This window comes from Bos indicus, chromosome X (assembly GCF_029378745.1).
Source record: "Bos indicus isolate NIAB-ARS_2022 breed Sahiwal x Tharparkar chromosome X, NIAB-ARS_B.indTharparkar_mat_pri_1.0, whole genome shotgun sequence".
In the NCBI taxonomy this organism is placed as follows: Eukaryota; Metazoa; Chordata; class Mammalia; order Artiodactyla; family Bovidae; genus Bos; species Bos indicus.
In genome coordinates, this window is record NC_091789.1 from 28,890,301 (window position 1) to 28,901,889 (window position 11,589).

The following is an 11,589-nucleotide window of genomic DNA, read 5'->3' on the forward strand; positions in this document are numbered from 1 at the left end:
TATTGCTATTTTTTTTTGTTGCTTTGCTGTTAAAAATACAGGATTAAACATGTCCTCAATTATTTTTTCTATCTTAATAACCCTTAATTACAATAATTGTTCTATTTCAATGTGCCACCTGGTGGGTCAAGAGACCAATTAACTTGGTTGCTGATAGCTTTTCTAAATAGAAAATTTTAAATGTATCACATGTGGTATGGGTAATTAGTGTTTCATACAACTTAAAATAAATAACTGGAATTTGGAAATGATGTATAACATGTAATTTTAGGTAAGTAAAGTGCTAAAGTGTTGGAATTAACTTCTCTGTTGTTATATTATTTATTTTCACATTAAACATTTGATAAATAATCAATGGATTGAGTTGCAGTGGAGAATATATCCTGATACTTTTGTTTAGTTATCCAACTTAGTGGAAGCCTAACCTCAACAATTCAGGCTTTCCAGATGGCTCAGTGGTAAAAGAATCTTCCTGTCAATATAGGAGACGTAGGAAACATTGGTTCGATCCCTGTGTTGGGAAGATTTCTGGGGAAGGATGAGGCAACCCACTTGAGTATTCTTACCTGGGAAATCCTGACGGGCTACAGCTCATGAGATCTTAAGAGTCGAACATAGCAACTAAACAACAACAGCAAACCTTAGCAATTACTAACAGCATGTGAGAATTTCCTGTTATCATTTTCCTCATATATATATATATATATGTATACTCACCCATAATATATAAACATGAAGACATTTTTTACACTTTTTTATTTCACAAAAAGGGAGTCATGATTATACTTGTTTATAAAGCTGCTACTTGTTTTCCTCATTAACAAATGATTAAGGATGTACTTGTTAGTGTATTTTTATTTGGCTTATATTTACAAGTACAGCCTTTAAAAATGTGGGTAATGTATCCATTTAATGGTGAGAAGTGAGTTGCAAGTGTTGAATTTTCCCGTATCCATTTGAGCTATTGCTCCAGTGATTCTTTTAATGATTGTGGCTTTATAGTACAGTTTAATGGGTTAAATATTATTCATTGGCATTCTTCATTTGGTTTCTTATATGTATTCACAATTTTTTTTGTATATAGGCTGAAACAATACTATGTCCAATGTCTCAAAAAAAAATTACTTTCAAATTATAATTTGATTAGCTATATTTCAATACATTTTTTCCCATCCAGAATCTATTCCATTTGTGAACATACACACAAAAGGACAGTATTTACTTACAATCAAGATTTTTTTTAATGTTTAAATTTATTCATTGACAACTTTTCTTTTTTTTTCTGCTGTGGATAGAGTCTTTTACATATTATTTTTAAAAGATTTATTGCTAATAAGTAGGGAAGCCACTGTATTTACTTCCTTAAATGCTTCTCTAACCAAATCATATTACTGACCAAAATTTTTCAGTGGATTTTCTTAGTGTTTTCAGGTGATTAATATTTGTTTCGGACATTGGGATATTAAGACCAAACTACACACTACATCATTGTAATCAGAATGTTTCATTTATAGTGAAACAAGCCAAGCAGAGCTTTGATTTTAGGGCTTATGACAACAACCTAGTTCAACTTCATATCCCATAGATAACAAAGTCAATTTTTAACAACAAATAAAATGTGCTTTTTAAAAAAATATTTTGGCTCTGCTCTGTGGCTTGTGGGATGTTAGTTCCACATCTGTCATGATAGCACAGAGTCCTAACTACTGGACCACCAGGGAACTCCGTCAAATGTGATTATTAAATGTGTACTTTTAATGAAATTTAATTTTGTGATAATAAAACCATTTATGTTTGTTATTACTTTTCAGATTCCAAAAAGCTCTTTGCATATGTTACCTCACTGAATTCTCATGAAAATTCTGTGATACACAATTCACAATGTTTTTATAGCATAAGATTGTTGTGAAGATCAAGGTTGATAATCTACATATAAGCACTAAGCTCTCTGCCAGAAATGTAAGTAAGCATCAAGTGTTAATGATTATCATTATCATCATTTTTCTCATTTGCAAAAACATATTGGATAACTGATCTATGGTATCATTTTTATTGTTTCCCACAATAATTTTCTTTTTTTTTTTGCTATTGTCCATCCAACCTGTATTTCCAAAATGGAGAATCAGAATCCTGATTCAGTGATGAAAATTTTCTTTGCTTCAAATCCATATTACACTTGATTTTTTAAATGTATTTTTTAATCAGGGGAAAAGTGCTTTACAATGTTGTGTTGGTTTCTGCCCTACAACAATACAAATCAGCCATAATTATACATATATCACCTCCTTCTTGAGCCTCCCCATCCTCCCCCATCCCACCCCTCTAGGTCATCACAGAGTGCCAAGCTGGGATCCCTGTGTTATACAGCAACTTCTCACCAGCTGTATATTTTACAGATGGTAGTATATATTTGTCAATTCTACTTTCTCTATTTTTCCTACTGTCTCCTTCCTTCACTGTGTTCACAAGTCCATTCTCTATATCAGCATCTACATTTCTTCCCTGCAAGTAGGTTCATTAAAACCATTTTTATAGATTCCATACACATGCATTAATATGCTGTATTTGTTTTTCTCTTTCTGACTGACTTCATTCTGTATAACAAGCACTAGGTTCATCCACCTATCTAGAACTGACTCAAATTCAGTATTTTTTATTCCACAATAATTTTCTTAATAACATTGCAAATGATTTTTCACCATTACTAGTGATACCAGGCAATAGAATATAATAATAAAAACAGAAGTAATACCTTCTCCATTACCCTTCATTTCATACTTTTTTAATCAATATTAATTACCTAGTTCATTTTATTCAACAGTTGCCACATTTAGAAATATATATATTATATTCCCAAATTGCATGTATGCAGGCAAGTCATGTACAGAATCAAATAGTGTAATGATACCAACATTTATGTTTCTCTGTCTTGTCAAAGCCCGTGCATAAAGTTTGGCCTTGGTAGCTTCTGAAAACACAAGATCATGTGTGCTTTACTCACTGACGTCAACTCTTGTCCATTAGCTGGAGTAATTTTCCAAGAGAGTGTTTGACCATGGCTACATCCTGATCCTGTGACTCGCTGGAGACCTTGAAACAAAATAGCATTTTACCAAGAAGAATTAATCTTACATAATCCATCTTTTTCATTAAATAACTCACCATGAACTTCCACCTAAGTGAAAGTAATTAACACCTTTTTTAATTTCTAAATTTTTCCAACTCTGAATTTTAATGCCCACAGACTTAGTCTATGTTATAAATTAAAAATATTTCTGTGGATATCTACTTCTGTTAAATACCTATTTTATGCAAGAGCAATTCAACTCTTAATTCAATTTATTGATCTTTGTCAATAATTGAGCCCATAGTGCAAGGTTTTCATTTACTGTGGTGTTACAATACCTTTGAGGACCTAGTGTTTCAAATCCCTGCAATACCCTCTTTGTTTAAGGATTTCATGAAATATTCCACACATCAATTTTAGATACTAATCTTAACATTGGCTTTCCATATTTATAAAAGTGTCACTTTGGGCTTTTGTTGAGAGTTTAGTTAAGTTATTCCATGATATTACTGATTTAGCATCCATTTTGTTCAACCAAATGGCCTGAGGGGGCCTTACATAGACCCTAGTCCCTCATGCAAGTACATGCCCTACATAGTCGTTAGTAAAGTCGTAAGTAAATATAAGTTCCTGATCCAACTTCCCTAAGAGTCCTTGTGATCAGCAGTCTCCCCTCTTATGTGCCGATTAGACAAGACACTTGGGGCTTATCAAAACTCTACTCTTCTGACTTGAACTGATCAATCTAGCCATAACTTGGAAACCGCAAAGCATTCCACCCATGGACCCTAATAAAGGCATGTGCCCCAGGTCCTGTCTCTCCCTCTGCCTTGACCTCCACATGTGACCCCTCGAGGAGTGCCAGGTAATTCATCCAGGACCTGTGAGTAAGAAACTGATCAATTTCAATTTCTGTTGTGATATGACAGTTTGTACTCCACCTAACAAGTATTTAATTTGACAAATTCATGACAGCCTTTTATTCTGGGATGACTTAAAGGAAATCCAAGATCTTTCTGAGACACAGTTTTCTCCTTTCTAATATGCGAAATTGGACATTTTAATTTGTAAATATGTATATCTAAGTGTGTGTGTGTTGTGTACTTTTAAAGGGGATGTGTACACAAATTTGAGGTATGCTGTGATAATCTGATGGCTTATGTTTCTAAGTTGCTTTTAATCTTCCAAAAGAACTTCCTCATTGACACCTCATGGCAATCCTGTGATGTAGAATTAATAATATTTTCTAAATCATAGGATTGCTGTGAGGATCATGTGAGATTATCCATCGATTAATACTAACACAAATGATCATTATTCTAATTATTTTTATTTTTATTTACTTTTATTTAACTTTATATATTGAAGTAATTTTATATTCAAAAGGGATTGTGAAAATAGTAAAAAGAATTCCTGTGTGCCCTTCATTCAGGTTCCCTTTATGGTAACATCCTATATAACCATAATACATATTATCAAAATTTAGAAATTAACATTAATAGAATACTATTAATTAGACTATAGACTGTATTCAGATGTCATTAGTTACTGCATGCACTCATTTCTCTCTCTCTGTGCAAGTTCTTTGAAATGATGTTACATATATGGATTGTTATAACAACCACTGCGATAAAGATACTGTTTCATCACCACAAAGGAACTCTATCACACACATCACTTTTTAACCCTAACCCACAACCATCCCTAAACTCTGGGAATCTGTTTTCCATCTCTACATTTTTTTCATTTAGATAATATTATGTAAATAAAATCATAATGTGTAACATTTTGAGGTTCTATTTTTTTACCTATGTAATAATTTAAACTCCATCTAACTTGTGTACCATAGTTGATTCATTTGTATTGCTGAGTAGCACTCCAACATTTATATGTGCCACTGTTTGTTTAACCATTCACTAATTGAAGGACATTTGTGTTATTTCCACTTTTTGATTATTATAAGTAGAACAGCTATGAACATTAATGTACAACTCTTTTTGTAGACAAATTTTTATTTTTGTGGGATAAATACTGAAGAAGATGATTGAAGAATTATGTGTATATTTAGTTTTTAAATTATCTACTAAACTATTTTCCAGAGCAGGAGTACCATTTTGCATTCCCCTCAGCAATATATCAGAGATCCAGTTTCTCTGCAGCCTTGCCAACATTTGATATCATCACTGTTTTTTAGTTGAGCTATTCTAATAGTATGTAATATCTTATTGCAGTCTTAATTTGCATTTCCCTCCTGGCTGACAATGTTGAATATCTTTCTGTGTTTTTCATTTGGCCAGCAAAGTGGCATGCAGGATCTCAGTTTCTGGCCAGGGATCCAACCCAGGCCCCCTGCAGTGGAAGCCCAGAGTCTTAACCATAGGATCACCGCCAGAGAATTACTAATACACAATATTTCAGTTGTGCAGGATGAATAAATTCTGAAGATCTAATGTACAGCATGGTGACTATTTAATACTATATTGTAAATTTGAAATTTGCTGAGAGTAAATCTTAATTGTTCTCACAGAAAAAAATGGTAATTATGTGAGGCAACATGTTAATTAACTTGATTGTGGTAGTCATTTCATAGTATATACATATAGCATCACTTTGTACACATTAAATATATATAATTTTTATTTATAATTAAATCTCAATGATGCTAGAAAAAAGTAATATTCCTAAGGTATTTATCAAACATGTCTTTTTCTCTTATTTACTTTCAAAATATCTAGTTATTATTGCTAGAGACACAGAAGAAATCTAGGTTCAGAGAAACTGATGTTCCTTATTACCTCTTCTGATTGCAATTTGCACCCCAGTGTTCTTGTCTTGTGGCAATCATCCTTATACTATACCCTCCCACAACCTACTCAATCCTAAAAAAAAAAAAAAAAAAAGGTGTTGCTGAGACCATCTGGACAGGATATATGACTGAACCCTGTTAAGGCTTCTATATAAACTTTTTAAGATTCAGGCAAGCAGGGACACATACAACAGAGACAAGCCTTGTAGGTAAGTTCCCTCACTTAGTAAACTTGCCACCGACATTCTGATCCATGGGTCGGGAAGATCCCCTGGAGGAGGGCATGGCAACCCACTCCAGTATTCTTGCCTGGAGAATCCCATGGAAAGAGAAGTCTGGCAGGCTACAGTCCATGGAGTTGTGAAGAGTCAGATAAGACTGAGCATGCACATGCACACGCTGGCTAATAAAGATAACTTTCTTTCTTGTCCACTGGATTCATATGTTGACATTGCTAAATTGACTACTTAGGTAAATAGTTAAGCCTAGTAATTCTGAAAACTCCTTGAAGAGCCCTGTGGTACTTTGAATGATTTTGGAGTTGTATGAGAGAGAAATAATCACTGACTATGTTCTTTGGGCCACATATCATGTGTGGAGTAGCTGCCACTTTGAAATGATTTGAATTTTTAAGTGATTTTATTTGAGATTTTAAAGGTAATTTAACCATGAGTTCCTTATTCAAAACCAATCTTAATGCATAGTGTTGTCAAAATTATATTCTTGCCTTTTGTTCATATATGTATGCAGTTCTACTTGGTTGAAATTATCTTGGTATAATAATAAAATTTTCTGAATCCATTTAATAACTATGTATAAGAAATAACTGTATTTCTCCTGTCAGCAAAATGTTAGTCTTATTTTTTTTTCTTCCCAGTGACCTAGATACACCCAAAGCCTGTGAGAGTTACTCTGAATTTATTTTGTGAAAATCAATATCAGTTTTCCCTTGCCTACTTCTATAGGGAATTTTTTCTCTTTGCCTTCCATCTATCCACAGTAGAAACTTCAGTTAGAGGTAAATAATATGACAAGCTTTCCAGATTCATCTCCTAGAAAAGAAAGGAATTTTTCATATTGGTTCATTAAGTTGAGATATTCTATCCTGAGCAAAATCCCAAGCTATCAGTCGGTAGCTGATGTTCAAAATATGTAAAAATAGATTTAAATCATATAGTATGATATTTGTTTAAAACACCTTTTTCTCAGTAACTAATCACTGAATCATAATTTGGGTTCGCTAACATACCTAATGATACTTAGTTCCAAAAGATGAGCATAATAATTCCTTGCATTTGTTTAGCACTTTGTAAATTCTAAAGATTCTCAAATCTGACAGCACAACTGGTCCTCATAACCACCCTTTGGGGTACTACAGTGAGTGTACCTGACATTGTATTGGGACATGCAATGTTCATTCCTTAACCCTTTCTCTTTTATATTCTTCTGCAGGGGTTGGCAAAATGAATTATTGGTTTTCCAGTCTCCCCTGCAACCAAGGCTGACTTTGTGCCATGTGTGTGTGTGCTTGCTCAGTTGCTAGGTTGTATCTGACTTTTTTGCAACCCCATGGACAGTAGCCCATCAGTCCGTGGGATTGCCCAGGCAAGAATACTGGAGTGGGTAGCCATCCTCTTCTCCAGGGGATCTTCCTGACTCAGGGATCCAACCTGCATGTCCTGCATTGTAGGCAGATTCTTTACCACAGAGCTACAAGTTCGGGAAGCTCTGACTTTGTGGCATAGTTCATGATAAAAAGATGAAAGAAAGAAAAACTTAAGTAGTACTCTGAGAAATAATTTTGATTACTAATGAAAGAAGGACAGATGTCATGGGTGTAGCCTCCTTCCTTTACCCTCCCTGCTCATATCACACACATGTGATGCCTGTGTGTACATGGTGATGTTGGGGAGGAGGAAATTTTCCTCTACCCTTCTGGGTTCTTCTGGCTGATCTAAGATTAACAGGAGAAAATCAAACAAATTTTAGTAACATGTATATATAGGAGGGTGCTTCCAGGTGGCGCTAGTGGTAAAGAACCTGCCTGCCAATGCAGGAGACAGAAGAGAAGGGAGTTCAATTCCTGGGTTGGGAAGATCCCCTAGAGGAGGGCATGGAAACCCACTCCAGTATCCTTGCCTGGAGAATCCCATGGACAGAGGAGCCTGGTAGGCCACAGTCCATGGGGCCACAAAGAGTCGGACATGACTGAAGTGACCTAGCAGGCATGAAGGCATACATGGGAGACCCAGGAACACTGAGTAACTCACCAAAATGGCTGAAATGTGAACGTGAAGTCGCTCAGTTGTGTCTGACTCTTTTTGACCCCATGGACTGTAGCCTTCCAGGTTCCTCCATCCATGGGATTTTCCGTCACCTAAATACCATCTTCAGCTAAAGACTAAAGAGAATGTTGTGATTTGGCACTTCAGAGGGGAGAAAGGTAATTGACATGGAGATGGAAAAGAAGTGTTTGATAAATAAATGTTTGCTGGGCCAGGCATGTAACCAGGAAGGGTTAATTTTGAATTTACATCCTGACCCCGTCCACCTGTGAAAGACTGTGACATTCTTGAATCCTTTGTGTGGAAAATGGCGCAGTTCCTGGTGCATCTCTTCTGCTGCTTACCTGCGCAGCCCAGAAATTCACATTTCGGAGGCTGGAATCACAGAGAGAGATGACATTTTTGTTGACTTGACAGGAGATATTCCATTTCACACCACCCATGAAATGACTAAAAGGAAGTGAAACTAACACATCCCCTTATCTGCAGTTTGTCATTCTGGGAGATATTTGCAGGAATTAAGTGGTCTTTTTTCTTTGTTTCCTCACTCCAACCATCTCTGATATGTAAAAGAATCTGACATACAGGCCCTGACAAGATGGTTACTTTGGCATGCTAGCCTGCCATCTTCTCGGTCAGCTGGCTCCCCAATTAAAGTCCCTTGCTTGCCTCAACACCTCATCTCTTGGATTCATTGGCCTGTCGTGTGGTGAGCAGAGCCAGTGAAACACAAAAAGGGATTTTAACAAACGGACATAACTAGGTCTGTCCCTGTCTACACACCTAGGCAGTTAGGTGTAAAGTTCTTCTTGAGTCTTAATTTAGGACTTGATTGTTTTCAGCTGGAAATAAAGCACAGGCCAAGAGACATTTGGGTGATGCAAGTTTCACTCCCCTATAGTAATGATAGTGAAACACAAAAAAAGAGTAATTCATTTTGAGCACCTGAAAAAATGACTGCAACTGCTGATTTTTGGATTTTTCTTATTGTGAGAGAGAGGATAACTCTTATTTGAACATTGTTATTCAAGTGTTCCATTATTTGCTAATACATTTATAGCTAATGGACTTGACTCATCACCAATTAATAGATGAGGACAATAAAATTTAAATCGGTTAAATGACATGTCCATTAACATAACAAGAGCAGGGGAATGCTTCTTTAGCTTTCTGTGGATTTTAATATGCTAATACACTTAAAATATTTAAAATGGAATCTTAAGCTAACAAAATGAAAACTGTTATGCTTTTAAAAATAGAGAAAATCTGGAAAAAAGATCTGTTACTCCTAGACTAGAGCACATTACCTTTCTCTGGAGCTTGCTCTGAGCACTCATATTTTCTATCCTCATTAAAAAAACATGGGGATGATAATCATTTCAGAAAATATGGGTATACCTCCCCATATTTAGAGTTCTTATTCTCATTATGAGAAGAAACACCACAGATTATTCCTACCTTCACCAATAATGTACCTATGGATTGTTTCCTGTTCGGGCTATTAAGAACAGTGCTATTATGGGAATTCTTTTCAGTGCCTTCGGGTGTGTGTATACATGCACTTTTGTATGGTATTCACTCAAGAATGGAATTGCTGGACTACAGAGTATATATGTTTTCAGTTTTATTAAATGAGTCTTATTTTCCAAAGTGCTTATGTTAATTGTGCACTTCCACCCATAGAGTAATTAGAATTATATCTTTTTCACCATGGGATATTATCAGGTTGTAAAAATTTACCACTTTATAGAAGGAATGGCGCTAAAGTCCATAGGGTCACAAAGAGTTGGACACAATGGAGCGACTGAACTGTATTGAAAAATTTACCAGTCTGGAATATGGGTAATGATCTCATACTGTGGGTGTTTTGTTGTTGTTTCTGTTGTTTAGTTTTTAATTCCATAATCATAAATTTAACATTGCAATCCAGTTAACTTGGAGGGAGATAAGGAAAATATGGAACCCAAAGAACTGCAGTGAGACCACAAAGATTATAGGATATTTCAAGCAGATGGGGGTGAAGGGGTGCTCTCCTGAGCTACAAAAGGAATGGTTTGGTGGCTAAGTAGAATGCAAGTCAAATTTATTAGATTTGTCCACAGTGAGCCGTGGTAATCTTGCTGATCTTGCCATTCCTGGTCCCAAAGCGCTCCATGGCTTCTACAATATTCATGCTGTCTTTCACCTTGCCAACGACCACATGCTTGCCATCCAACCACTCAGTCTTGGCAGTGTAGATGAAAAACTGGGAACTATTTTGTGTTGGGACCAGCATTTGCCATGGACAAGATGCTAGGACTCATATACTTCAGGATGAAATTCTCATCATCAAATTTCTCCCCATAGATGGACTTGCCACCAGTGCCATTGTGGCATGTGAAGCCACTACCCTGGCACATACATCCTGGAATTATTCTGTGAAAGCAGGAACCTTTATAACCATAACCTTTCTCCCCAGTGCTCAGAGTATGAAAGTTTTCTACTCTTTTTGGAACTTGGTCTGCAAACAGTTTAAAGGGGATGCAGCCTAAGGGCTTTCTGTGGATGGTGATGTCCAAAAACATGGTGGATGTGAACTAGGCTGGGCAGTGCAGGAAGCTCAGGGTGGTGGTGTCTGCAAGGTCTCTGTACTGCAGTTTTAATTTATGTTTTCCTAATTACTAATAATGTTGAGCACCATTTCAAATGATCTTTGGACTGTGGAATTCCTGTTTTTTTTTAGGGAATTGTTCAAATCTTTTGTTAATTTTTTTATAATGGTCTTTGTTGTCCATCTTTTTCTTATTGATTTGTAAGATTATATAATATGTGTATATATATACATTTGATTCTAATTATTCTCAATAGTTATGTTTTATAAAGTCACCATAAACACTGAATTAGTAAATTATGAACTATGCTCTTAGGAAAAATATAGGATTAGGTTCCTGTAAGTCTCTGATGACATTTTCACCATCTGAAATGCCATTTCTGTTGTATATGATCTTTATCAATGTCCTTTTAAAACAAGCCAGTCTCATCAGCATTGTAAATCTTCTCTTTCCATTATTCTTTTCCTGTACAAGACTTAGTGGATACCTTAAAAATTCTTCCACAACCTTCTGACCTACAGATCTGCCTCATCTACAAGTTCAATGTTTTTCACACATATGGCCTTTTGAAATGTGCAAGCCAATCAGCCAGCCTTTGTCAAGACGGGTTTAACATTTTCCTAACCCTGGGTAATGTGACTGTAAATGTTTTTGGCTTCCAGCCTCACAAGAATGCTGCCCACTCTGCTTTTATTAATTTGTTATCATCTTATAAACACACAGACTTAGTCACTTTTCCATAGCATCATCACACACTAGAGCTGTTCCTTTAGCACTTTCCTGAGCTGCCTCATGTAAAGATGGGTAAATTTCCTCTTCCTTTTTCTGGATATACCAAAT

General features: G+C 35.7%; 1 pseudogene; it reads right to left on the reverse strand.

Annotated features, from left to right (window-relative positions):
* Nucleotides 1-10,244: 10,244 nt before the first annotated feature.
* Nucleotides 10,245-10,722, reverse strand: LOC109555042 (peptidyl-prolyl cis-trans isomerase A pseudogene; annotated as a pseudogene).
* Nucleotides 10,723-11,589: the final 867 nt, after the last annotated feature.